The following is a 27640-nucleotide window of genomic DNA, read 5'->3' as shown; positions in this document are numbered from 1 at the left end:
ATCCGAGGGGAACGCTGAACAACTCACCCTGTACACAACAAATCACTAGGGGAAGGTTGAACCACTCACCCTATGACTGTGTCTCGGCAGGAGAAGGATGAACCACTCATCCTGCCTACTAGCAGACCACTAAGGGAAGGTTGAACCACTCACCCTATGGTTGCTCATTGCTCCAAGAAGTACCCCCAAGCCCCCTGGAACTCCCAGAGCTCAATGTCCATATTACACTGAACCTTCAGGAGAGAGTCTCTCCATGACTCCTAGTCGTTCACGGAAAGTCAAGAATTTGACCTTTCCCAGGGGCTTCGTCAGAATATCGGCGACCTGCACATCAGTCCCAATGTAATGGAGCCTTCTTGCTCCTCGTTGTACCATATCCTAGATAAAGTGGTACCTGATGTCTGTATTCTTGGAGCGATCATAGAACACGTGATTCATCAACAATCGAATCCCCCTCTGGTTGTCACAGAAGATCACGATGGTATCCAGCACATGTCCAAACAGCTCACTGAAGAACTTCCTCAATCAAGCAGCTTCACACTTCCGACAGTGTATCTCAATCCATGAGAGATTGTGCCCTGAAGATATCTCAAATGATTCTTGGCACCAATCCAGTGAGGCTCAACCATATATGAGCTCAATATGCTAACTGCAAAACATATATCCGAACGAGAGTTCACCAAGAACATCAATGCTAGTATGAGTTTATGAAACTCAGCGGCATTTCCCAAATCAGGTTCGGCATCACTACCGCTTAACTTCTTAAAGTTAGGCTTCATTGAGGTAGTCACGGGCTTGGAGTTCACCATTCCAAATCTGAAATCCGTTTATCATCCACAACCTTCAAGCAACGGTTTGGATTGGCTTCACTCCTAGTGAATCTCAGCTTCATCAGATAGTTGTCTATCCTTTCACACCAAGCCCAGGGTGCTTGCTTCAAGCCATAGAGGGCTTTCTTCTACCTGCATACATGAGATTTTCCCGATCATGAATCTCAAACCCCTCTGGTTGTTCCATATCCATGGTCTTGCTATTACATGAGGGGAATGGTCCCCTTGTAAGTTTTCCTTCAGTACATCTTGGACATGTACCTTCATGCTCTGCTTTGAATTCAAGCATCCCTGTCACCATCTGTCTCACATCGGGTAGGGTCTTACAATGAAGATGAGCAGACCTTCGATGCGATTGAAGAGAGGTGTCACATGACATGGTCCCTAATGGACTTCCTGCAACTTGATACAAATTGCCAACCCTGAACCCATGAGTAAAAGCATTTTGAAAATTCCATTTTCAGACACATACCTTTCCATCGATGAATGCCACCTTGAAACCTTTGAATTCCATTGCCGAAATGGACACCAGGTTCTTCTTGAGATTAGGTACATAAAGAACTTCTTGTAAATCACTCGTGCTACTCTTATTCAATTGAAGGGTAGCATTCCCTACACCCTTTCTGAGATAGGTGGCATCGTCTCCAAGAATAATCTCCACGATTGTCTCCTTCTCTATCAAATTAGAGAGAGCTTCCTTGTATCCGATGAAGTGCCTTGAAGCACCACTATCAATATACCATTTTTTCAAAGTGTCCGAAGGAGAGGTAGTGAAGAGGGTTGATCTCCTCTTGCTTATCTGAAACAACATTAGATTCTTCATACCTAGAGATCCTTGCTTTCTTTAAGAGACGACCATTTCCTTGATGACCTGCATTCCCTTTTCCTTTGCCATTGTACTTATCACTCCTCCAATCATTGAAGATGCCCCTGGAATGATTGTTATTGTCATCAAGTGATGTGTCCCTTCTATTTGGACACTTCCTCGCATAATGGCCAAACTTATTACAAGCAAGGCATCTGCCTTTCCTTCCATTCTCAAATCCGGACTTCCCATTGAAGTGACTTGTAGGTAGGCCACCAGATGCTTCCACTGCGCCACTTTGATAATCTTCTTTGCTTCGACTTCACCCTTGGTGAATTTGAAGTGGGATGAGAAACCCATTGAGTCTTTTGACCTTGTCCAACTGTCTTCGGTGATTGCTCTTTCACTCTTGCTTGGGCTTTGTCTTCACCTCAGCTCTGATACCATGTTAAATTTGATATGTTCTATGCTGAGAGCAAATTTACTTCAATTTTCCATATTGGCTCAATATCAATTCCAGATTAGCAATCACATTTAGCATGACAGTAAAATGCAGATAGAACATAAACATAAATCGCAGAAGACAGCCAAGACAAGAGGACACGAGATGTGGTGCCAGCCAGGGAAAAACCCCAATGTGGGGAAACCCTTGATCAATTCTTCTTATGTTCTTCAATAGTTCAGTAGAGAGAGAGATAGTACATATACATCAGAAGTCAACATTTTGACTTGTCAAAATAAGAGCAGAGATCTTCTCTGGGAAGATGATACATGAGGTAGCAGATCTGGACACAGGTGATTTCATCACCATGTTGTACCCATCACTGTGTTGCACCCATAACTGCGCTACACTTCATTACACTATGCTGCACTCATCATACTGCATCCAATCATCACTATGTTGCACCCATCATGCTGCACTTCATCATCACTATGTTGCACCACTGTCATGTTGCACTATGCTGCACCATTCATCATCACTATACTGCACCATTGTTATGTTGCACTATGTTGCACCATTCATCGTCACTATGCTGCACCACTGTCATGTTGCACTATGTTGCACCACTGTCATGCTGCACTATGTTGCACCATTCATCATCACTATGCTGCACCATTCATCATCACTATGTTGCACCATTATCATGCCAAGAATGTATACATCCGAGTTTGTCACTGCTCCTAGGTCATCTCCATACCTGTGATAAAGCTTCTCCTATGACTGCGTAGGAGCCTCCTGGTCAATGTGATGATCATCCTCCATTAGGACAGCGTTCATAGAGCTCCTTCATTGACAGCGAAGAGCTCTCATTAGTATCTGCGGCTAGGGTATATCCTCTCATTAGGACTGCGTCTAACTGTGTGAGAGACTACAGCTAGGGCTCCTTTTGGAGCATCCATTGGCAGCGTATATCTTGCTGCGTATAAAGGTCTCCTTTAGGACAGCGTGAAGGGATCCTCCTCTAGCTGTATAGAACCCTCATTTGACTTGCGGAAGAGACCTCTTCTTTCCAGCGAATTAGAGTGGAATAAGGCCAGCAGTTAGGGCCTGCGTTAAACCTTCTTCCATGACTGTGTTAGGTTCACTTCCATGACAGCGTTAGGTTCTTTATTAGGGCAGCGTTAGGGCTCCTCCATACCAGTGTTGAAGCCTTTCCTTGTTGTGTTATAAGAACCTCCTTTTGGGCAACAAAGATTCCTCTAATGTAACAATCATCCTCCATGAATGTAGATGAGGGCAGCGTATAGATCTCTTTAGACAGCGTCTAGGGCTAGGGCAAACCTTCTAGGGTTGTGTATTCTCTTAGGGATTCTTCCTTCCACTAAAACCCAAACAAGTGGAGAGGAAGAGATCACAAGAGGTGTGAATGTATGTCTCAAATGACTTGCAAGCCTCTTCTATTTATAGTGCAATGATGAGGATAAGCGAGGGTAATTTGGTTTCTGGCCGACCTTGACGAATTTTCACATAACACAAATAAATTCATATCTCCATGAATACATGTCGGAATTGGATGATCTTTAGATCAATCCTACACCTCTCAACGAGAGGAATCCAAGAAAAATATCAGTTGCCATAAATAAGTAGACCCACATGGAGTTTGGCCCTAGTTTCCAATTTTAACATTCACCCATGGTATTTACCCACCCATGGAATTTACCCGTGGTATTGTAACTAAAAGAAGACTATAAGTATCAAGTCACATTTTGTAAAAGGACAGATTGTCCATCACAATGTAACTTTCACAATTATTCTCTATTTTAATAAAAAAAATACTTTGTGGTTTTATTTACTGCATGTTCTCTCCTTTTTTTTCTGCCATTTCAATTTTTCAGATCTTGGGGGCCTCCCCCCAAAGATCTATTTAAATTTTTTAGATCTTGGGGGCCTCCCCCCAAAATCCAGATCATTTACAAAAGTTGGGTTACACCATGATTTATCGAGTAGATTCAAATGCAAGGAGGTGTTATTTGAGATAAAGTTGGCAAGACAGTTTATGACAGCATCAGAGACAGTAACATCCAACTTGATGTACCACATGATGAATTTTTTTTGGGCTTAACCCACAAGTGATTTGAACCTTGAATCTCATGGAGATAGTTAGCTCAATCGAGGGATCGAATGACATTAGACTTAACATGTGCATCATCAAGGACATCAGAATTCAGGTGGGGGAGAATGTTAGGGATTTGGAAACAAGACCAACCCCTTACTCCCACTCACTTCCCTTGACTAGATCTCTCTTGGATGCATGTACCACACTTGGGGTTTTGAGCACTTAGACAAACACAATGTCACCTTTGTAAGATGTTCTTTGATAGGAAAGCAATTCCTTAGTCGACCAAGAGGAGTCATGGGTAATGGGATAGATTAACCATGAGGAGTAATGGGCATTGGGACCAATTCAATGGGTCCAATGTTTCTTTGGTTATGCGGAGATGCCTTTGACTAAGCCAATGTCAACCGAACTGGTGATCAAACTGGAATACCCTTTGAACTAAGAACTGGTCGAAACCAAACCAAAAACATAAAATATTCAAATTTTAAAGAAAAACGAATATATTCATGTGCATCCATATTAATCCAAAACATTTATACACAAATAAGCAAAAGTTCTCATTTATATAGCATGTAAGTGTGCACAAAACCAAAATAGCATCAAGTGCAATCCATATTTGAAACACAAATGCATCAACAAACAGGCTCTAGATGACCTCTAGCATCCAAAAAACATCACGCTACAACAAATACCTACATATCATCAAAATCAATGCCTATATTGGGATCTTCATCATCAATATCACCCTCTAAGCATTAAAATAAGATAGAAAAAAACGTAGCACGTGAAGTTCAGATTTTGTTTGAGTGATGGATACATATTTTGTAAGGTCATGATAGAAGAGTACAACAACAAATGCCACTAACATCAAGGTACACAAAGGGCTTGATGTTCTTGATTAATACTAGTTCCATACCCTTGTAGATGAAAAAATCCAATGGAAATGTTGCAATACCCCCAATCCTGGAAAAGATTGTTAAGTCTACTAGATTTGGAGTGAAATCTAAAATTCTACTTTCTCCATACGAAATCCAATGAGGTTGGAACCACTCTTCAACATCCTGGGTGTTAAGAAATCAATATGGCAGCAAATTAGAGTAGATGTCTCTTTACTTGATAGTTGTTTGTGAAAATTTGTTGGCTTCTTATTATATTATTATGTTCTTCTTCATCAAACAACTACCAAAACATAAACATGAAGATTACAAGAGACAAAATACACAAGATATAGACTCTCCAAGCTAGGGCCAAAACCCCACAAGGGGGGAACCTAGAAAAGTTCCTCTTCTTATAGAATCAGATCAAAGTGAGAAATCCAAGACTCTAAGACCAAGACTACAAGAATCCAAGCCAACCCTCCCTTCAAGTTTTCAACTGTTCAGTCTTTCACATCATGTATCAGTCTTTCTCATCCACAATAGCTCAATCAAAAATCCTTTTCACAGAACTTCAAGGGGTATGTTCTATAGATGATGAAAAACTTTGGATAATAATCTTCCACAGAACAAAACTTGGATGGAACAGGATCTTCGGATGGCTTTCTAGCATACTAGTCTTCTTTCTCTTCCTTTGTTGGATAAAAGGAGAATTTGTGTTGTCTGAATTACTTCCATAGAAGAGAATTTGAATTACTTGCCAAACAATGGAGGATTTATGCAAATATATAGTTGTTTCCATGTGCGAAGGGTCATGTCCTTTGGGCAAGCCGACTTGACAATTTGGAGGGCCAACTTGGTCATGTTTTTGACACTTTGATTTCAATAAAATTATTTTTCTACCTTTTACAAAAAGTCCAAATGGGACTTGACAAAATAATTTTCTTTTTGACTCAATAAACCTTAGAAGCATGAAGAACATGCTTGACCTAATTAACAAATGGACTTGAGCATGAAACCCAGGCTTGAAAAATAAATTTATTTTTCTTTCTTTTTGTTTTTACATGAAATATATAATTACATAATATAATGACAATTATGAAGACCGAACCTAGTTAAAGTTTTCAACACTGAGTCATTTCATAGTAATGTTAAAAATTTAAGTAAAAGGATAAAAATGAAAGATAAATGAGAATGTCACTTTTACTTTAAGAATTTAACATTACCATGAATTCTATAGCAATGCTAGGGTCGTAGGCTTGAATATTAGGCTGCCCCACTCAAAAATTCTTTTTTTTCAAAAACTAGGTTTGGAATATTTTTGGTCAGACTATATGTAACCAACCGGTTGGGTACAAAACCAATCGGTTCAGTGGAAAAAAGGTCAGTTTGGTACCGAATCAGCCAGTTCCATTACAAAACCAGCTTGTTTGGTAACGAATCGACCATTTCCGGTTTCAAACCTCAAATAGGACCGGTTTGACCCCCAAACCAGTTAGACCGCCCAGTTCCAATAATACTAGACTAAGTCGCTTGTTTAGTTGTGACTTAGTAGGTCGATCAAGGTTTCTCCATGGCTAGATTAGCTCAAACTTATAAAAGTGATCATAACCACCTTTTTGAGAAAAGGTATAAATAAGTCAATTTATTTGGCATTTGGAGAAGAGGATTTGTAGAGGCACTTAGAGTCTTATTCTTGGTTTGGGCATATTTTTGAACCTAGAAAGCTATGTGTTTCATGGAGTTTGTTTTCAAGTTGTTTTAAGACTATTTCAGGTGATTTTGATTGTGAACAAAAGAACTATGATGATTCAACATTGTATTGAATGGAAACAGGATGGCTGAGACAACTTGGTGCTAATTTGGATAGAATCAGCGTTGTTGTGATGACTTTGCACTATTCTAGATGAAAATAGAATGGCTAGAATGATTTGTCTCAGTCTAAGAAGGTTGCGACTAAGAGGATCAAGAGTCTAGACAACTAAGACGACCGTGTTGGTTCGGTGAGTCAGGATAGCCAAGACAACCATAATGGCTCCCTAACCCAAGACTATCACCACCACTAATTGAATGAGACGATTAAGGCAACCAACATGTTCACTTGAGTTGAAATCACTAAGACAACTAATTGAGCCAAAATAGCAGAGACAACCAAGATGGTTGGGTGCTAAGACCACTGAGATCATTATTTGTGCTCACTCGTTGAGACAAACAAAACAACCAAATGAGTCTTTTTGAGCCACTTTTGCCAAATGAGCCTTGATGAGCTAAGATGAGTCTATCTAAGCCAAGGTGAGCCTAGATTGACTTGGGTGAGTTGAGATGAGCAAGGTGAGCTTGTACAACCATTGGATGGTTATGATTTAGCCAGATAGGAGATTGGATAGCAAATTGGCTGCTACATATCTTGGGAGACTATAATGTTTCCGACCACTGAGGAAGCACGTGACGAAATCCGCTAGCCTAAAATGGTTCTTGTATGCTAAAGCAAAGGAAATACTTAATAAGGGAACTTAATTCGCCCAAGGAAACATTATAAAAGTATAAGTGGTGAAAAAATGACATTTCCTAGGCAAGTGAAAAGTAACTTTAACTTTATAAAATGAAAACATTATAAAGTGACTTTGTAAAAATTTAAAAAGTAAAATGGCAGCAAAAGTCATCACAAGTTTATAAAAGAGAAAAAGTGAGGAGACCTCGTCATTCATTCACTTGTAATTTTTTAAGAAAAAAACTATTGGAGAATTTTTTGAGAGGAGTTTAGGGTTTGAGAAACCCTAGCCACCATAGATGGTTTCAGTGTTGAAACTATATACTGTAATTGGTTCAAGACGTTGAATCATTCAGATTTCACCATTGGGATTCAAAGGAGAAGATAATTTGCAGGAGACATTGAGGTAGAAAAGTCTTATCATTTGATTTTATTGTCTATTTGATTCAAATGAGAAGATTGTTATAGATCTGATCCAAAATATATGATAATACAATTATACCCAAAAATAATAAGATCGAAATAGATAGAAATGCTTCTTTATTGATCAAACCCTTAAAGGTAGGGCAACATCATACATTCACTCCTTAAGGAAGGAGAACACTCCACAAGCCATATCCTTGTTCATACAATATTCCTTGACACCCCTCCATGTGGAGTCTTTAGCCTCTATATAGGCCTCATACATACAATACCATGGGTCATTACCATGGTTCCCTCATACCATCGAACTAATACCATGGGCCCATTACATTATTACTAACTACTTGTGATCCCTTACATGATACGAGTTAACCACCTTATTTATTATTATGGCCCATCCCATTATTACATTATTCCCTTGGGTACCTCTCTTTGTACCCCATATTATCCCCCCTAGGTATATAACATTCCACCCCCCTTAGCATGTTTCGTCCCCAAAACATGGGAAGAACACAAATAATAAGATCTACTCAAAAGAGTAGTCCACTGGTACCATGCACATGCATCTAGCCATCCAAGAGAAAGGTGAACCCTCGATCTCGCTGGTGCCTCGCTCGCTTGAGATGGAAGTTGACCGTGGCAGCTCTTCTGTGTTGATGTGTAGTAGGTGGATATTCGCTCTTCTCTATCTGTCTTGCGGGGGTTGTTGTCCTTGTGGCTAATTCGTTGCCATCTTGTTGGTTGTTGTCTTGCGAGGTGATGTGGGTGATGATATGTTGAAGTTTTAACCCACGGTGTCTTTTTCTTTAATTCACCCCTTACTGGAGCCTAACTGTTATCTGGTGCATGCTGTGGTGCCTGCTGCGGTGTCTTATCTTCCAATATTACTTCAACCACTGAGCCCTCATCTGATGTATTAGCACCTGTAACATTTTCTGCTTCAGTCGTTGTTTGTGTTTGATTGTTGACCATCAACTGCTCATCATCTGATGTGTAAATGTCCTTAGAGCTTTGTGCTTCTGTCTCCATAGTCTCTGCTTGGGTCTTAATGGAAATATCCTGTAATGTAATTTTCTTCTTTTTATACCAGAGCTTCAGGAATTTCTTCTGCACATTAATATTGATAGTACCCACAGATTCCATCCAAGGATATCCCAAAACAACATCCCTGTTATCCATATCTGAAGTATAAAAATCACCATGCAACACACACTTATCCATAGAAAGCTTCAAATCCTAATAAACTTGAACATCCTCATCATCAACTTGTGTGTTTTCAATGTGTTTTGCTGGCACTTGCAATTTTTTTTGCCAAGTTGACATTTATGAGATTTTGCTTGCAACTCGGATTTATAGACACAATGATTTTCTCCTTCTGAATCAATCCATGAACCTGCAATAAGGAGACACCAATAAAACATAACCCCTGACGTGTCTCATTCTTTTTTCTAGCACAAGACCATTTGTCCATAAGGAGTTTTTCAAATTTTTCATCCGAAATTTGGACAACTGTTTGATGCCAAGTGAGTTCCACCATATGTCAGCCTCTTTTTTCAAACTAATCAGTACCATAGCTTTCCAAAATACCCCATATTTGCACTTTATTTTTTGTATGAATTCTTCAATAGTAGGGCTATCATCTTTCCTTGTAAAATTAGGATCCGTCATGAAAAATATTTTGAAAAAATTTCACTTACTTGGCGAAAATTTAAAATGGCCACAATTCCATAAATATTGCTCAGAATCCCTATTATAACCTGTTTTCAGAAATGGAACAACCATTCTACATCTGCCCATCTGATAGAAATCCTAATCCAGGGACTGGAATTTTAGATCTGCACTGCAATTCTCCCACCTTCAGCAAAAATTCTGAAAAAAGTGTTGATTTTAAATCAGCGATATCTCCCTCATCCGGACTCCAATTCCACTGATTTTTTTTTGAAATTGGGTATTTTTTCACAAAGATTCTAGATCTGCAATTAGATTTTGCAGATCTTGCACCAAGACGTCCAGATCTGCGCCGCAAACTCACTGCCCCGAAAAATATCTGCAACACCACTGATTTTTAGATCAGCGATATCTCCTTCATCCGGACTTCGATCGGCCAATTTTTTTTTTTGAAATCGGGTATTTTTTCACAAAGAATCCAAATCTGCAATTAGATTTTACAGATTTTGCCCCAAAATGTACAGATCTAATCTGCAAACTCGCCGCCCTAGAAAGTTCCTGCAAAAAAATAAAAATAAAATTCTCCACTTTTGCCCAAGAAAGTGCTCTGATACCACTTGTTATAGATCTGTTCTGAAAATATATGAAAATACAAATATACCTAGAAATAATATGATAGAAATTCTTCTTTATTAATCAAACCCTTAAGGTATGACAACACCATACATTCACTCCTTAAGGAAGGAGAACACTCCACAAGCCATATGCATGTTCATACAATATTCCTTGACACCCCTCCATGTGGAGTCTCTAGCTTCTATATAGGCTCATACATACAATACCATGGGTCATTACTATGGTTCCCTCATACCATCGAACTAATACCATGGGCCCATTACATTATTACTAACTACTTGTGATCCCTTACATGATACGGGTTAACCACCTTATTTATTACTATGGCCCATCCCTTTATTACATTATTCCCTTGGGTACCTCCCCTTTGTACCCCATATTATCCCCCCTAGGTATATAACAAAGATGATCTCATTTGTGAGAGACTAAGAAATACCCATGAAAATATCAAGCTGCCAAGCCAGTGGTGGGTCGATTTGCTGAGTTAAAGAAGGTTTTAGTAGGCAGTGTTTATCTTCCTTATTAGCTGAGCTATATTCTACTTAGAGGACGAGATTCTCACTGAGGAAAGGAAGTCAGGTTTCATCTCAAGAGAGGGATGTACCATGAAGCTTTATTACTGGACAAGTGTTGCCATTAAGAAGTCGAGCTACCTTGAAGAAGAGGACAAAATCAGTGTTGAAGCTACTGCGAAGAGCATATACCAGAGAGGGACATGTTCTGAGTGTATTATTCATCTACAGGAGGTCAATATTGCTTATTACTTGGGCTGTGTGACATTTACTGATCCAAAATGGATCTACCATAGACTTCTAAGTCTAAAAATCTTCCTCACAGAGGAAAATGAAAGTCAAAGGATGCTCTTGGGAATAGTCTCATTGAGTAGATCTTTTCAATTTGAATCTACTGCAATTTGAATGGACCAGAATGGACTGCGGACGAAGGAGTTATGGTAAAAAGAAGATTGCCCATTATCCTTAGAAAAGGAGGCAATTTTTTATAAACGGGACTCAAGGGAAAATGTGTTTTAGACATAAAAACCCTTAAAGTTCATCGCAACGCATTCCTTCATCGTATCACATATATGTTATAATGGAGCATTATTGTCGCATCAGAGAAAGTCAAGCGAAGTGTTTAAAAGACCCGTGACCATGTGACTTGCCGACATGCGATGGCGTCGATAAGCGAAAGCTCCGATTGATCGGAGATCGGCGATATATATCGGATCAGCGGATCGGATCGGCGATATATATATCGACCAGCACAGTCCATTGGGTGTTGCGATTGCGATATGCGATGCGCTGATATTTGCGATCGGCGATTGCAACCACATAAAGCGTCGTTGACACATGCCTGTTGCGATTGCGACTTGCGATCAAGGCGCGAACCCGATAGGTTATGAATACGATTTCATAATATTTGAAATTCGGATTTTCGGATTTTCAATGTTTTCCTATGTAAATCCAAATACTTCTGTGTATTGGAAATATGGTCGTTTTAGGGATTTCGTTCGAAGAAAGTCTGTTGATTCCTTTGTAAACTATCCCTGTTCTTGAATCGTTTGTGCCACGCTGTAAGCGGGCGTTTTGTAACAGGAATGCGTTATATGCAGAGAGCCACAGAGCCAGAGGGCCAGACGCAGAGCCATAGAGCCGGAAGGCCGGACGCAGAGCCATAGGGGAACGATTCCTCATGATTGCACACAGAGGAACGGATGGAAGCCACAGAGTCAGAGGATTCTTCAAAGGCCAGAGAGCCAAGCGAAGAAGAGGGGGCTCCTTTCAAAAGTTTTCCCTTGAGAGAGCACAATTGACAGAGGGTCGCTTGGAGGTCGAGCGAAACCAGAAGCTCGTGAAAGTCGAGAAGCCACCAGAGGTTGGGGCAATGGCAAAAGGGTGATTTCCCAGAGAGCTGAGCACAGCAAAGTTGCAGAGCGCAGAAGGCCAGAGCCGTAGATTCGCAAACGAAAGACCCACCAAAGGTTGGAGGCTTGATAGAGGCGAGAGCCGAGAGCCAAGAGCCAAGAGCCGAGAGTCAGAACCGAGAGCCAAGAGCCGAGAGCCAGAGCCGAGAGCCAAAGCCCAGAGCCATAGCCGAGAGCCAGAGCCGAGAGCCATAGCCGAGAGAGCCGAGAGCCGAGAGCCATAGCCAAGAGCCGGAGCCGAGAGCCGAGAGCCATAGCCAAGAGCCGGAGCCGAGAGCCAGAGCCGAGAGCGAGCACCAAGAGCCAAGAGCCAAAGCCGACAGCCAGAGAGCCAAACAGCCAAGGATAAAGATGGCATTCTAAGCCCATTGGTTCAGTTGTAACCCAATGGAGTTAAGTGTAGCACTTGTAAAAGAATTGAACCCATAATCCCAAAGAGCCTAGTTGAGTTGACTAGAACTCACGAAGACGTAGCCCAAGAGGTTTGGGTGAACTCCTAATTATACTGTTGTTAGGTGTATGATGTTAATTTGTTGCACCGTTTCACTGTTATATGTTGCATATCAATTTAAGCAAATAAATTTAAGGCATTTGGTCAATTAAAGGCAAACACAAGCATACACCTATTTCAAGTTCTTTTAATTCTGCAAATTATCAATCATAAGCATAAATCTTGGAAATATATAAGCTTTGGAGTGGGAGAGGTTCTTGTAAGCATGACAAGAAGCCTTTAGGTCCCCATTTCAAATGAGGTGGTATCAGAGTTGGTTATATCAGAGCTGGTTATATCAGAGCATCAGGTCGATTAACCCCACCTTCAAAGAAGGTGATATCAGAGCTCAAGTTATAATAAAGCAGGTGGTATCATGAAACAGATGGTATCATGATGCAGGTGGTATCAGATCAGAATGCTTGATTGACAGAGCAATCTATTCGCTTGTTTAACTTGAAAGGTGTTTAAACAGTCAAGGATTGATTATTTGATTGTTCGTAAACTGACTGTTGTTTGAGTTTACAGAGGTGAAGGGAAAGCTATTGTTAGCTAAGTCCAGAAGAGGACAAGAAGGAAGAAGCGTTGAAGGCATTCTTCTTATCCCAAAGGACCTCAAAGCAATCCTTGAAGCACAAGAGGTTTGTTGCAAAAGGTTGCTTGAATAAGCTCTTTGTTAATCTTGTTTCAAGTTCTTTTGTTCAATTTGATAATGACAACTTCTACAAGTGAGTCCTCAAATTCTCCTTTCTTCACAAGATTATTTGATGAAGACATGAAGCAAGACTTGTTCACCATGATGGATATGGTGAGAGAAATGTATGAGGATGGAAGGAAGAGCATCATACTTAAAGAGCAGTTGAATTCCATGAAGGAAGAGAAGCAGTTGCTTTCTGACAAATTGCAGGGAATGGAGAGGCAACTTCATATTGCAAATATGAACCTGAAAAGGATGCATGAGTTGGAGACACAGCTCCTTGTTGCCAAAGAAGCCTTGGTCAAGTATCAGCTTGAAGAAGAGGTAAACAATTCCTATTTGTCTTCAATTTCCTCTAAGAATGTTTATATTGGTTCTTTTGAAAAACATACCAGAGGCATAGGTTCCAAGTTAATGTCCAAGATGGGCTATGAAGGAAAAGGCTTGGGCAAACATGCACAGGGTATCGTTGAGGCAATAATAGTTGACGAAAGGCCTAAGTATTTGGGTCTTGGCTATGGACAGTCTTATGGAGAGAGTTCCAAAGCTACCATGAAGACAATTGAAACAGTTCCAAGGAGTTTCATTGCAGGTCTTCTACCTCAAGAGTGTAAAGATTGTATTCATGGAGAATGCAAAAGCTTGAAACATCATTTGCAGGAAGAAGGTGTTCATAAGCATACACTTGAACCAGAGAGTTGTGGAAACTCTGAAACCATTGAAGAGGTTGATGGTGTTCCAAAGGGAGCTACTTCTTCATTCAATTCACCTCCTCATGAAGGTAATAAAGGTGAAAGAAAAAGGTATAAATCTGGTTCTAAACACATTCATTTTGATTATGTTCAGCATGGTAAATTTCCATATAACTATGGGAAAAGAATTGCATGTTCCTTTTGTGGTTTGGATAACCATAATGTTTTTAGATGTTGGAAGAGAATGGCCACATATAGGAAACTTTTGAAGGAAAGGAAGCAAAAAGCCAAAGATCCATTGGACAAGGCAAATCATGCTGTCAAGAAGATGCAGATGTGTTGCACTTACTGCCATAAGCAAGGACACATTGCTGAAAAGTGTTGGACTCTGAATCCAACAATGCTTCCACGAAACTTGAAGAAGGTGGAAAGAGAGAATGGCAGGAATGGAAAGAAAGATTCCATAAATGATGTGTTTCAAGATGATTCACATGTTGTTGTTGATGTGCAAACAAAGGAAGAACCTTTGAAATGGATTGGTAAGAAATGGTTAGAATTCTTATCCAATTAAGATTGCATGTCTATTGATATAATGCATCTATTTGCATTTCTTTGTTAATGGAATGCAAGTTGCAGGGTTTTACCAAGAAGGTGAATGGAAAAGTTGAGTAGGAGACTCACTTTATTGCTGCAACATTATGTTCATTTCAGCTTCGAAAGTACAGTGTGCTGAAGCGAAAATTGAAGGATGAAACATTATATTTCATTTCAGCTTCGAAAGTACAGCGTACTTAAATGAAAGTTGAAAGATGAAATGCATGCATAAGCATGATATGCATGACCACAGGGATGTTGATGATTTCCTTGTATTTGAACATGTATGTGTGATTAACTTGAAGGGTTGATTGTTTTGTTTTTAAGCATGCATGTAATGTTGATGTTGACTTGAAAAAATTTGATTTGGTCTCCAAGATGGAGAAAATGATGAAGTGTTTCATCTTTGAAAAAGAATCCTAAAGTTCTCTTTCTACATGCTTGACTTGAAGGGTCAATTGTTTTAAAGGCATGTTTTGTTGGCTTGTTATCTAGTCAATCATTTGTATGCAGATGTAAAGACATGGAGGTAATTCACAAGATGTGAAAATCTGTTTCTTTTGATGAAGCAAGGGTTTAGGCCATCCAATTTTGTCTGTAATTTTGTTGTTCTTGACAAGATGTCAATAGAAAATTTTTGTAACAGATACAAATGTAAATCCTTGTGAAAAAGATGTAACGTCACCTTTATTTGAGCCAACTTGGATCAATAATCCAGGAAGAGAAGTTCAAACTACCTTCTGTAACCTTCTCAGCAAGAGTTTTGCATGAAGTCAAGGAGGAAAACAGTTATTCCCAGGAGGACAAGCACATCCAGGAAGGAAGTGTTCAAACGCTTTGGTTCAGAGGCACTATGCAAGGCAAGTGTATGGAGGCTAAAAGAAGAGGGTGATGTACTCTCATTTACTGTTCAAATCAGTATATCAGTCTTTTGGAATCCAAAAGCTTTTTAGTGGGAAGTCGTGATCCAAAATGGATCTAACATAAACTTCTAAGTCTAGAAATCTTCCTCATAGAGGAAAATGAAAGCCAAAGGATGCTCTTGGGCATAGTCTCTACTCTCATTGCGTAGATCTTTTCAATCTAAATCTACTGCAATTTGAATGGACCAGAATGGACTGCGAACAAAGGAGTTAAGGTAAAAAGAAGATTGCCCATTATCCTTAGAAAAGGAGGCAATTTCTTATTAATGGGACTTAAGGGAAAATGTGTTTTTAAACATAAAATCCCTTAAAGTTCATCGCATCGCATTCCTTCATCGTATCGCATATATGTTATAATGGAGCATTATTGTCGCATCGGAGAAAGTCAAGCGGAGTGTTTAAAAGACCCGTGACCATGTGACTTGCCGACATGCGATGGCGCCGATAAGCGAAAGCGCCGATTGATCGGAGATCGGAGATATATATATAGGCCGACACATTCCATTGGGCGTTGCGATTGCGATATGCAATGCGCCGATATCGATGATCGGCGATCGCAACCACATAAAGGGCCGTTGACACATGCCTGTTGTGATTGCGACTTGCGATCAAGGCGCAAGACCCGATAGGTTATGAATGCGATTTCATAATATTTGAAATCTGGATTTTCGGATTTTCAATGTTTTCCTGTGTAAATCCGAATACTTCTATGTATTGGAAATATGGTCGTTTTCGAGATTTCGTCCGAAGAAAGGTCGTCAATTTCTTTTTAAACTGTCCATGTCTTGAATCATTTGTGCCACGCAGTAATCGGGCATTTTGTAACAATGATGCATTGTAATAGGAATACGTTATACGCGGAGAGCCACAGAGCCAGAGGGCCAGACACAGAGCCACAGAGCCAGAGAGGCAGAACGCTGGACGCAGAGCCACAGAGGAATGATTCTTCATGATTGCACACAGAGGAACGGACGGAAGCCGCAGAGTTGAAGGATTCTTCCAAGGCTAGAGAGCCAAGCGAAGAAGAGGGGGCTCCCTTCAAAAGTTTTCCGTTAAGAGAGCACAATTGACAAAGGGTCGCTTGAAGGTCGAACGAAACCAGAAGCTCATAAAAGCCGAGAAGCCACTAAAGGTTGGGGCAATGGCAAAGGGGTGATTTCCCAGAGAGCTGAGCGCAACAGAGTTGTAAAGCGCAGAAGGCCAGAGAGCTGTAAATTCGCAGAGTGCCACCAGAGGTTGGGAGGATAGCAAAAGAGCCACCAGAGGTTGGAGGCTTGACAGAAGCAAGAGCCAAGAGCCAAGAGCCGAGAGCCAGAGCCGAAAGCCAAAGCCTAGAGCCAGAGCCGAGAGCCAGAGAGCCAAACAACCAGGGATAAAAGATGGCATTCTAAGCCCATTGGTTCAGTTGTAATCCAATGGAGTTAAGTGTAGCACTTGTAAAAGAATTGAAGCCATAATCCCAAAGAGCCTAGTTGAGCTGACTAGAACTCACAGAGACGTAGCCCAAGAGGTTTGGGTGAACTCCTAATTATATTGCTGTTAGGTGTATGATGTTTATTTGCTGCATTGTTTCACTGTTATATGCTGCATATCAGTTTAAGCAAATAAACTTAAGGCATTTGGTCAGTTAAAGGCAAACACAAGCATACACCTATTTCAAGTTCTTTTAATTCCGCAAATTATCAATCATAAGCATAGATCTTGGGAATATATAAGCTTTGGAGTGGGAGAGGTTCTTGTAAGCATGACAAGAAGCCTTTAAGTCCCCATTTCAGATCATTTACAGTGCAGTGTAGTTACTGTGAGAGGGATTCCTCCCTTGTGGGTCGAGATTTGTGCCAGAGATGGAAGTGAAAAACCCTTGTACATCAGTCTAGAGCCTCCACGAATTTCTCTGCTTGCTGTGCGTATTTTCTGGGTGTGATTGGAGGCTGTGACAGTGTACTAGTATTCAGTAGCTTTGGGGACAGTCACCCGGAAATTGTATTGCTGAAAGTCACCTTAAACGCTGGTCAAACACAGAAGAATGTCTTGCTGCTAGTATACTAGGTTCCTCTTGTGCGTTCTCTGTTATGTATTTTCTTGTTATTTTGTTAGTAAAAGCCATGTCATGTTCAGCGCATTAATACTATGGAGTTTATCAGTATTATGCCATATTCCTGAGTTTAAATGAAATATCAGTTCTGGTTAGAGATTGGGTTCTTCATATATGTGCCACTGAATGTTTATATTTAGCTTCATATATTATATTTCACTTACAGCAGGTTATCAGTGATGTGTTTGACAAAATCTCACAATAAACGATGATAGTGAACACTGAAACTCAGAAAATTTTATAGAGACCAAGTGAGCCAAACAATGGATGGTGTGGTTAGTACGGCAAAGGGACATGTGAGATAAAATACAAGTAACTCACCACTTCGTTTCTTGATGTACCATATATCATTTGGGGCATTAACAACAAAGCCCAACCGCAAACTAGATTATCTGCTTTTCTCTAGATTGACTATCAGTTATCATGGTTGAGGTGGGAGTTTCTCCCCCATCTAGGGATTCCCCACTACATATGTTGTGGTGCACATTTGGCTGTTGGCATGGTTTTGTTTTGTTGCTGCGGTTATGGTTTATGGATGGCTGGCATCTGGATAGCTATGCTAATAGTGGTGAGATGGCTATAATATATTGATTAATCTACTTTGTGATCTGAGCATACTAGGGTATAGATGTGCGTATTGAAGGAATCTTGGGGTTTCCACAGTGATTGGTCATTCAGTTAGTATAATTGGTGAAGACAGTCGGTTTAGTCATTGTCAGGGAGATATGAGCTGGTTGTTGGTCGCCAATTGGCAAGGTAACTCAGTTATCAGGCTACTCGAATGGTAAGGGCCACCAGCGGGAACCGATGCAAAAAATGATAAATAATATGGTATAGTCTAGCCTGTGGCATCCTACTTGCCACACCACAGCCCCGTGGACCTGTTAAGCTGCTCTGTTAAGGATGAAAGCAACTAAATTTGCGTAATTATATAAAGCTTCCTGGAATTAGACTATTTCATATGGTTTTCAGTTTTGTTTGGATTTGTTCGGAAAAAACAACTGCCTCAAACAAGCCACTTGCATAGGGAAACGCTGTTCGCGAGTAAATAATTGCGGCACAATGCGTATAAACAATTTTAAAGCAAAGCAGGGTAGCAGAAAAAATTTTGAAGGAGCGATAATTTCCGTTTAGTACAAATATCCCTTCTATAAAATATATATATGCATATATATATATATATATATATATATATATATATATATTATTCAAGTAAAACAATTGAACAACATAGAAATTTGGGCACTATTCATTTTTAATCGGTAGATCATGTTGGGTAAGAATTGGAAATATTAACCAAATTTTCCAGTTTTTAAAAGGTTTTTTTAGGGTTTTGAGAGTGAGCCAGACAGAAACGAGCGACCGACAGAGAATGGGGATACCAAAATCTGCGTTGAAGCTGTAATGAAAATTATGTAGGTTCGCTATTAAATGTTCCACCAGCTGACCAGGCCAAGCCAATATTTTATCGCAGCAACAACAGATCAGAAATATAAGTGGGCAGAAGGCCAAGGCATTGAATGAATAACACGGTTTTTAAAACCCAAGCCCATACCTGTTCAGGAACCTCTTTGGAGTTACGAAATTTGGTATTTTATCCGCTTCCATGTCCTCTTGTTGAACATTTTGCGGGTGCAGTTTCAGCTGCTAAGAAAGTTCAAACTCCATGCCATTCACCTATTGAAAATGTGTACATTTCCAGGTCTCATGCGCTGCGCTGGGTCCACCGGATGTGTATATGTATCGTTATAATATGCGAAATTTTGCTTGAAGTTTTTTTGTTTGTTTATACTAACAAGAGTCGATGCAGTGGTATGTTACTATTTAATTTTTAGTTTATTTAATTAAAAAGTAGGAAAATTACAACAAAAGTTTTTAACACATTAAATATACCTCAACTTCACACACAAGTTACAGAATTTTGCTTCTTATATATTTTTGAGGTCAAAGGGATAACACACATTGAAAAATAATTAAATGCATACTCAAAAGCATATATGATTAAATTTAATCAGAAATCAATTACAATAAATGGAAAGTTTAGGCCTAACTAATTTCTAAAAACAAAGATAAAATAAGTGTTTTGAAACTAATTCCAAATTATCTTATTTTAATTTCTAATTTTGAAATATTGAATTTTAATTTTTAATTGTAATTTTATAGATTATTCTTTATTCAAGAAAAACATGAACTTTCAATAATGTTGTTTTTTTTTCAAGCTAAACCTATCTTTATTGGTATTTATTTACATGGGATGGAAAAACAATTTTCTTTTTGCAAAAAAATGACTTCTACGTAGCTTTTTCCAAAATGAGATTTGTGTCTTTGTTTTTTTATTTAAATAGGTAAAAAATTTGCACTATGTTGTTTACTGATATTTTCAGTTATTATTTTTGTAGAAATTTTATTTCTTATAACAAATAAGAAAACACTTGGAGTGCTTTGACATTTGCTCCACTTTACATCAGATCATGGAACAAGAATAAACAACAGAAAAATGGATTGTGGTGATTATTAGTTTTCAGGATTTGAATAAAATTTTATTATCTATGTGACAGTCTGACCCAAGGTTCTAGTATGAGCTGCATTGTAAAAAGAATGTACATATGTTGCAATATTTGAAATAACAAAAAAAGGGGGACTAAGTCTTGGGACATGGATTTTAGAGCTGGGGATTGAGAATTCTTGCTAAGGATGATACAGTTTATTGTGCAAAGAAGAGACATGAACTTGACAACAGACATTAAATTTTGAGTGGTGCATGAAGTAAAGAAGTTGGTTCCTGAAATTAAATGGTCTAAGGAAAGTATTGAGGCCCATGCTTGTTTGAGATAATACAAAGAGCAAAAGAGGATAGAATTTATGGAGGGATTGCAACAGTAATGGAGGGACATGAAACTTGCCCCTAAAGAAAGAGAGGCATTTGGAAAAGAGGAAGTGAATAGAGGGCCAAACTCAGTTTCTTTGCAGACAAAAAGATAAATATTATACGATTACTATTTGCAATTAATGGGTTATGCTACATTATCATTGTAATAGATATGGTAAACAACGACTGCAATATGTGTTGTCTATATATCTATGATGCAATTGTGAAGGGATATTTTCCTGATTTGTATATTGATTGTGGTTATGTGTTGGGCATGGAATCCCCCCACAACATGTTTTGGAGCTTAAAGCCCAAGTTTTGGTCAAAGGTTTTGTAAGACTCTGCGAATTACAGGCGCGGAGCACAAAGTATAGGTTAAACCATAGGGTTGTCCACCCTAAAGTAATGTAATGTAAAGTCATGTCGGCCTACCCATGGTCCACGGACCATGGGATTGTATAAATAGAGCGAGGCTCTAAGTTGTAAAGATAGCGAAGGAAGTGAAGAGTAGAAAGGATACGAATTGTTCGAGCTTAGAGTAGGAGTCTAATTGTATTGGGTCGTAGTAGTAGGAAGAGGCTCTGAAACTGAGTACACAGAGGCCTAGTAGAGTCCGCAACTGACTGCGCGGACCCCTGCAGCTGAGTGCGCGGAGCGGTGTCAAGTCTATAATCTGGATTGAAGATTAATAAAGAGAAGTTGATTCCTATTTTTGTGTATCTGTTGTGCATTGTCTTCTTTACGTTTATACTGTTTTATTTATTGCACGCACCGATATGATTGTTGAATATGTTGTAATAATCATTAGTCTTACATAAACAAGTTAAGTAATCGGCTAATAACAGATTAAATAGCAAGGGACTTGGGTATTATATGGGTTGCGCCCCGAATAGGGTTGCGTTAAAGGAGCATTGCAGGTTATGAAGGGATAGCAAGTGCGTGTAGTGACGTGCGTGAAGGTTCAAATTGTGGACCTCTAGAAGCTCATCAAACATCCCTAGGGTGCAGAAACCTGGTTCTAGCACCCTCCCATACTACTTCGAGTGAGACCTCAGTCCGCGCTCCGCGGACTGTTGCCAAAAGGGCCAGTAGTATCGGGATTTGCTTGGCTAATTCACCTCTGAACCTGGGTCAAGCCCATACAAGCCAACAAATGGTTCTATTGCCGGGACCGGGATCTGCATACAGGATGCCCGATGTCGTGCCACCGGAATCCAACAAAGAAAGAAATTGAAGAGTGGTTGGACAAAAATATTCACAAGTTCGCGGCATAGGAAAACAGGAATCCGCGAATATCTAAGGAACAGTGGTTAGAGCGCTACTTGTATACGTAAATCCACGAAATTTTCTTTGCACCCTTTCCTTCTGAGCTATATGAGTGGATCGCGAAGTTAGCAGATAGCCAGGGAAGGTGTAGGCTCGACAAACCAATAGTGTGGACTCCAGAATTAGTGCGCAGAATATAAGCGTCAGGAGATAAGATAGCGCGAGATGTGGACCATTGGCTCGACCAAATAATAGGAGGATTTATCACTGAGGTCGCAGTAGACACGACCATCAGCTACAGTGAGGCGAAGCGACATTTTCTCAAAGTACCACGAGGTAAGTATATTAAATCTTTGAACACTTGGATTAAGGTGCTATTGTGTGAAAAGCCGGTTATGCGAATAAATTAATATTTGGGACTACGCAAAGTGGGAAGATCTATAGAAGCATAAGTAGTGAAGAGTTGGGAAACAGTCCCTTAATTTCACCCTCGCGGGAAAGCGAGGAAGAGCTCGTGAAAGTTTCTCCAAGAAGCGTGGTTAGTCTCATAAGGCAGCATATTCCGCGTTTACAACCTCCACCCACACCACCACCCATCTCACCCTCCTCACCCTCGTCTTCACCCACCCCACCTTCGCCACCACCACAGTTCAGGATGGCGAGTGCGATCAAACTACCGGTATTCAAAGGAGTGGGAAATGAAGATCTGGACCAATTCTGGTTCGTGGTAAGAGCAGTATGGGAGGCACAAGGTGTCATGGATAATAATATCAAAAAGGCTACGCTAGTGAGCACAATGCAGGATCATGCATTAACATGGTATATCAAGCATTCTAATGACCACCCGAACGCAGGAATCATAGAGATCCAGGCTGCACTGAACAGGGAATTTAGCAGGCCAAAATCAGAAACACAATCAATCATCGGGTTTAAGGAGATCGTGATTCTCCCAGGCGAGACCCCCTGGGATATGGACCAAAGGCTGAAGAGTACGATCCGCAAAGCTAATATGACGTTAACAGATGCACAACATCGCGCATGGTTTGTGGCCTCACTTACGCCACACTTAAGGATAGCGTTATCACAGCAAAAACTTTCCACCCAGGTCGAAGCGTTGGAAATGGAAATGAGATTACATGAGACCCCTATACAAGACCCTGGGTTGGGAGTCCAACAAATCCACGCGCAACTGCAAAATCTGTCTGGAAATGCAAGTTTGAAACATGATAGGACACCTCGGCCGGAGGTGCGCAAGGAAGTATGGTGCATAAAATGCAAAGGCCAAGGGCACGACAAGGACCATTGTCAAGTGTTCGTGAACTACTTGGCAGGAAAAGGGCCGATGTCATTAAGACTGGAGGCACAGGCAGGGCCAAGCGCGGCATCTACACTATGGGGTGCGATCTGCCAGATAAGAGGAAAACACACTATGGACAATTTTCATCTGTTGCAGAAGTATATGCAGACATCCCAGTTGTTTTGTAATTTTTGCAAGTCGATGGGCCATGATGAATGCACCTGCCGAAGCTATTAACTAATGATGGATCAGACTCCTGCCTATAGGGTGCAGACCGAAACGCGAGCCCTCAACCCAAATATAGGGGTGGTGCGCGCTGGATTTCAAGGACGCGGTCAAGATCAAGGCAGAACGGGACCAGGAAGGGGTAGCAGATAACTAATTTGTTACAATTGCGGAGGGCTAGGGCACTATGCCCACGATTGTTCAAACCTGACAAGAATATCGTGTCGGTATTGTACTCATTTTGATCATGAGGCAGAAGACTGCCCTTCGTTGATAGCGAGGATTAGCGAAAAGGGGGTACTCCAGCCCCTCCAACTCAAAATTTACAAATGATGAGGTCTGAACCGTGCGAAGAAGACCCGAATGTAAACATGATGCTGAGGAGCGGTATGACTACGGGAGATGATAAAGGGAAGCAGCCAGAAGAAAGTGTGTGGGTTTGCAAGGCTCCTACAAAGGAACTCGAATTTGATTTAGAAAGCATGAAGGGGACATTCATGGAATCTGAGAAGAGCTTCACGGAGACCTCCACTTCAGGTAGTAAGGGTCAACTAGAACCAGGGATGGATCCTTCAATGCTCACTACCTTTCTGGAGACATGCACAAAATTGTTGCGCAACAGCAAGGCTGTCAGAGGACTACATGAACTTATCACTAGGTGTGTGGGGTTAGGAGAACCGCGTGTGTTCTAAAAACTTGGAAAGCATACATTGTGCACAGGAAGGGAAATGAGGTTGACTGCGCAAATCAGCGAGTATGAAATGGATCAGGTAATCCTAGATCTGGGTTCGAACGCGAATGTACTACCAAAGAAAACCTGGGAACGCATGGGCAGACCCACGTTATAGTGGTCCCCTATTCAGTTACGAATGGTGAACCAATAGAAAATTTTTCCCATGGGAAGATTGCAAGGGGTAACAGTCGATATTGAGGGTGCGAGCACGCAGGCGGATTTTGAAGTGATAGAGATTGTCGATGACAGTAATCCCTATCCTACGCTACTAGGAATAGACTAGGTGACTGATATGAATGGAGTCATAAATCTGAAAAAGCGCAAAATGATCTTTGAGAAAAATTCACTATGCGTAGTAGTACCACTAGATCCAGGCGAAGGAGCGTGATACACTGAACCGGTGCGCGATGATGATAGTGATGACAATCTTGATTGTATTTACAAGATAACTACGCGAGAACAAGATTGGGTGAATCCAACTGCAGATGGAAGAATTTTGTGGTAGAGTGAAAGCTCCTGCATTTCAGATTCAGACGAAGAGATAGAGCAATGGTAGAATCTGCTGCACAAAGTAACAATGCTTAATTGCAACATGATGACTAGAGCATTGCGTTGCATGAAAATAGAGGCAAGGGAGCTGCCGACATATGATGGATTAACAACGGTGGATGAATTTATGAGAAAATTTGAAAGCGCGGTACTAGAACCGCAGTGATTCGATGCTCTGAAATGGGTGCTGCGCGCAACGCCCGCACGATGGAGGGTACGCATTAAGGAAATTTTGAGGATTGGCATGGCTACAGAATAATGATGCGCCTATGATTTGGGAAACCACAAATACGGCTAGTAGACAAATATGACAAACGAGATGATCCACGCACGCACCTCGCGAAATGGACCAAGGTCTACAGGGAAGAGCCATAACCTAAATGGGTACATTTATTCTACCATACCCTGGATGTCATACCCATGAATTGGTATACTGAGATGGAGCTCCGCCATGGTACGGGCGAATGGGATGTCTTGCGCGAGGGATTTTTGTTAACGTTCACATTTGAAGATCATTGGTCGAATACTGTTGACGATGTGCTACAAGTAGTAAAAGATGCTATCTTCAAAATACCACAGGAACCAATGGGAGTACTTCAGCCAGAATGGGCGACACAGTTAAGCAACGCACTGGAGTGTTATAATGTAAATGTTGAAGAGGATGATGAGGACCCACAAAACCTTAACATTTTAGAAATGGAAGGCTCCTGCGGGATTCGCGGACCATCACTTGAAGACCCTAACATCATCGCTCCGCTAAAAATGAAGCAAGTCAACATTGGAACAGAGGCAAAGCCGAAGTACGCAATGCTTGGGGACTATTGGGATGAGATGCCACTAAATCCCCAAATGACACTACAGTCGTTTGAGAAATGGGCAATCGGCTTTATGCGCCTGATCAAACCTCAAGTAAAGACGGGTGTGCACTACATCATCACCACGACGAAGTACCTGACACGATGGGCAGAAGCATAACTGGTCAAGGAATGCACGCCACTACAGCTGCAAATTTTTTTCTTGAAAATGTGTTGACACGATTTGGCTGTCCGAAAATCTTAATGAGGGATCACGGAACACATTTCCTGAATGAAACCGTCAGCGTGCACATAGAAGAGTTCCAGGTGTATCGCCAGAAAAGTACACTGTACCACCCACAGGCCAATGGGACAGTAGAAGCATTCAATAAAATATTGGGGACTACGTTGACCAAAGTATGTCAAGCGCAGCGGAACGATTGGGACCTACGTGTACCTTTTGTGTTATGGGCATACATGACAACGTGTAAGAAATTGAAGGGATAGACACCCTTCCGGTTGGTCTATGGCATGAAAGTTGTCAAGGTCGATGGAATACATCGTACCTAGTCTACGAATAGCAGCGCTCACAGGCATGGCGGACTGCGAAGCTCTGGAAGAAAGGCTCACGCAATTAAAAGAACTCGAGGAAGAACGGCTTCTGGCTGGATTTCATCAACAGGTACAAAAACAGCGTGAAAAGGCCTCGCACGACTGCCATATCAAGTTGTGGACCTTCAAGGTAAACGACTTAGTACTACTGTATGACAATAAGTTTGTAAATTTCTGGGAAAATTCAGAATGCACTAGCTGGGACTATATGTGGTAAAGGAAGTCACAAACGGAGGCGTGGTCCAGCTAGTTAAACTCAATGGAGAACCCTTCCCAGGCAAAGTAAATGACAGCTGCTTGAAACCCTACACAATTGGGCCGACTCTCTGACTAATCGGCCGAAGCACAGTCTTCACGACCTGAGGAGCTGGACAAGGGCACGGGACTATAAACACATGCACCAGAAGTTGGTACCAAGGGAAGGACATGATTCAGACGTGGATGATTCAGAAGTAAGAATGCAGCAGGTCCATCAAACCGCATAACAGTGCTCCACGGACCTCCGAGCAGTAAGGGACCAGTTGGAAGGGCTCCGTGCCAAGGTCGTTGCACCAGCAAAGTGACTCGAGATGGGTCACAATGATTGTGTTGGGGGCCTGTTGGGCATGGAATCCCCCCACAACATGTTTTGTGGCTTAAAGCCCAAGTATTGGTTAAAGGCTTTGTAAGACTCCGCAAATTACGAGTGCGGAGCGCGAAGTATAGGTTAAGTCATAGGGTTGTCCGCCCTAAAGTAATGTAATGTAATGTAAAGTCATGTTGGCCTACCCATGGTCCACGGAACATGGGATTGTATAAATAGAATGAGGCTCTAAGTTGTAAAGATAGCGAAGGAAGTGAAGAGAAGAAAGGATACGAATGGTTCGAGCTTAGAGTAGGAGTCTAAGTGTATTGGGTGGTAGTAGTAGGAAGAGGCTCTGCAACTGAGTGCGTAGAGGCCTAGTAGAGTCTGCAACTGAGTGCGCGGACCCCTACAGCTGAGTGCGCAGGGCAGTGTCAAGTCTGTAATTTGGATTGAAGATTAATAAAGAGAAGTTGATTCCTATTTCTGTGTATCTGTTGTGCATTGTCTCCTTTACGTTTATACTGTTTTATTTATCGTGTGCACTGATATGATTGTTGAATATGCTGTAATAATCATTAGTCTTACATAAACAAGTTAAGTAATCGTCTAATAATAGATTAAATAGCAAGGGACTTGGGTATTATATGGATTGTGCCCCGAGTAGGGCTGTGCGGAAGCAGCATTGCAGGTTGTGAAGGGATAGCAAGTGCGTGTAGCGACGTGCGCGAAGGGTCAAACCGCAGACCTCCAGAAGCTCATCAGACATCCCCAAGGTGCGGAAGCCTAGTTCTAGCACCTTCCTATACTACTTTGGGTGAGATATCAATCCGCGGTTGCCGAAAGGGCCAGAAGTACCGGGATTTGCTTGGATAATTCACCTCTGGACTTGGGTCAGGCCCATACAAGCCAACATTATGATTATGCATGGGTACATGTGTCTTATGCTTACGTGAAAAGTACATAAGTTAATTTAGTAAACAATAGTAATCATAGAGTGTCTAATGTTGGGAGTGGAGAAGAGTCCCA

At 40.9% G+C, this 27640-nt stretch overlaps 1 protein-coding gene across 3 annotated transcripts in view; it reads right to left on the bottom strand.

The window, feature by feature from the left end:
• The window catches only part of LOC149183680 (serine/arginine-rich splicing factor), a 192047-nt gene extending 172578 nt beyond the window's left edge, over positions 1–19469 (bottom strand). For 2 of the 3 annotated variants that reach the window (XM_089417213.1, XM_089417214.1), the window contains exon 1: positions 19260–19469. The gene's annotated coding sequence lies outside the window, so the exon portion shown is untranslated. The remainder of the gene's footprint in view (positions 1–19259) is intronic. The other variant, XM_089417215.1, reaches the window with a different exon arrangement.
• Positions 19470–27640: the final 8171 nt, after the last annotated feature.

The sequence above is a fragment of the Pinus tabuliformis genome, chromosome 3_2 (genome assembly GCF_031772625.1).
Source record: "Pinus tabuliformis cultivar Carrire ecotype Pingquan chromosome 3_2, CPIR1, whole genome shotgun sequence".
In the NCBI taxonomy this organism is placed as follows: domain Eukaryota; kingdom Viridiplantae; phylum Streptophyta; class Pinopsida; order Pinales; family Pinaceae; genus Pinus; species Pinus tabuliformis.
Note: the sequence above shows the minus strand (reverse complement) of the source record. Positions and strands in the feature narration are given on the sequence as shown.